At 38.4% G+C, this 2,292-nt stretch overlaps 1 protein-coding gene across 3 annotated transcripts in view; it reads right to left on the bottom strand.

Annotated features, from left to right (window-relative positions):
• Positions 1 to 2,292, bottom strand: part of HPS5 (Hermansky-Pudlak syndrome 5) — a 46,501-nt gene that overhangs the window by 24,879 nt on the left and 19,330 nt on the right. The gene's annotated exons all lie outside the window — the stretch shown is intronic.

The following is a 2,292-nucleotide window of genomic DNA, read 5'->3' on the forward strand; positions in this document are numbered from 1 at the left end:
AAAGAAAAGAAAAGAAAAGAAAAGAAAAGAAAAGAAAAGAAAAGGAAAGAAAAGAAAAAGAAAAAGAAAAGAAAAGAAAGAAAGAACAGACAGACAGACTGGTATTTGGAAAAAGAAAAGCTTAGGTACCTTTACCTGACGTTTGTTAAAGCAGCTGAACTTTCCATACTGGACATGATAGGGGCACATTTAAATCAAAGATTAACATCTTACTGCCAATCATTACTCTAGTGAGCCACTTTTAGGAACAGTAATATTTTGACGTTGTTAGTTGTGTGTGGGCAACAAAAGGCTGAGTACTCCTGGTCATTGATGTGCCAGGAGCTTTATTAAAGGCTCTGTCTATATTACCTAACTTTGTAGAAGCCAATCAAGGTAGATATACCATTCTTATTTTATTAAAAAGAGAAAAAGCTAAGGCTCAGAGAGATAAAATAATATGCCAAAGACCATTCAGCACGAAATGTAGAAGAGTCAGAATTTACACCAAGGATATCTGGCTCCAAAACCTGGACTTTTTTCCTATGTAACACAGAATCTACTTCCTCCTCCACTTACCTTCACTAACCTACCCACTGTTATCTGGAATCCTAACTATTCCACTTAACTGAATTCTCAAAAAGTCACAGATTCCCAAACTGCCAAATCCAATAACCCTTCATCACTTCCCATTTTCTTAACCCCAAGCAGAAGACTTCTTGAACCTCACCTCCTGGGGCTCTAGGACACTGCATTTTCTTGGTTCTCTTTCTCTCCAGTTCTCTGGTACTCTCTCTACTCATCTTTTTCTATACTTACTCATATAAATTTATCTCATATATTTCATTTACTCTCTCAAGGCTGCTACTATTTATTTTTTATAAACCACTGGTATATACCACTGGTATATTAAAAAAAATCTCCACTTCCTAATGCTGGTCAGGACATTCTCCAACTTACAATGTTCTTAATCTAGCCACCTCTCAAGGATCAGAAGTTCTACTTCCCTCTGAAATCCTCCCTTACAGCCCACAGCACTCACCCTATTTCTTGCACTCAACCTATTTCTTACACTCTGCTTATATGGCACTAAATCATGTACTGCACTGTCACAACTCTTCCTATTGTTGTTAAACTTTTTGGAGAAATAAATCACATCTCTCCAATAAATTATAACCTTAAGGACAGGGACCATATTTCTTTTTCCTTTATGTTTCCAAGAATACTAAACATGGTTCCATGTGGCTATGAAACTAACTGATTTTTAACAGGTGTTGAGTACTCATGTAAGTGTTAAACATTTTGTCAATATGAAAGACCCGATCACTATCCCTACAGGAAAGTAATCTTTGTCATAAAATGCAAGAAATGGTCAGAATCTTAATCCAAAGTCAAATTGAGAAGGCTGCCTTCAAGAGTCAGAGGAGATAAAAAAAAGGAGGGGGTCCAGAGGATCCCTGAGAAAGAGATACAGGATCATAATTTTGATACTGAACCTGACATTGAGCTTGGAAAACTCCTTAGGAATTGCAACCTAGACTAGATGGGGGGCTGGGGACGGGAACTTAGATAAAAGCTGATACTTGTAATCTATACATTCCTCATCCCCTTATCCCTACACTGATAATAAATGGGGACACAAACCTAAGAGCATTGTTTTAAAGTTCGAGAAAGTAATATCAATGTGCCTGAAAGGAAACAAAGTGCATAAGGATGCCCCCTCTGGGATTTATGGGTTGCAACAGTAAAAGTCCCATAGGGCACAGTGTACAAATGAAAAAAAATAAATAAACAGGAACGAAAAGAAGCCCTCCTCTTCATGTTTTTGAAACAACTCTTTGTTGAATTCACTATCATTTGAGAGGTTTCTATGTGTCTAGCACTGCCCATAGAAAAGGAGTTGACAATCTGATGCTGGGATGCATATTCATAATACAATAAGAGAGTGGCAATGATAAAGGAATGAATATGGTTTGACAACAGTACATGCACAGGAACAGGCTGTCTAATGTAAGCCTCTTGGAGGAATCAGCAGAGGTTTCAAAGCGGCATTAATTGTTGCTTTAGCTGAGGAACAGGCAGAGTCAGATCATCAAAGGTTTTGTCTACCATGGTAGGGACTGTTAACAGGAGCTTTAAATAGCTACAGTCAAAAGAATAACTCTACCAGGAGAGCTAAGTGTATTGTGGCCCGACTACTAGAAAACATACTCTTGGGTACTTTGGGAGGCCAAGGCAGGTGGATTGCCTGAGCCCAGGAATTCGAGACCAGCCTGAGCAACAAGGTGAAACCCTGTCTCTACTAAAATACAA

Source organism: Colobus angolensis, unplaced genomic scaffold (assembly GCF_000951035.1).
Source record: "Colobus angolensis palliatus isolate OR3802 unplaced genomic scaffold, Cang.pa_1.0 Scaffold164, whole genome shotgun sequence".
NCBI lineage: Eukaryota > Metazoa > Chordata > Mammalia > Primates > Cercopithecidae > Colobus > Colobus angolensis.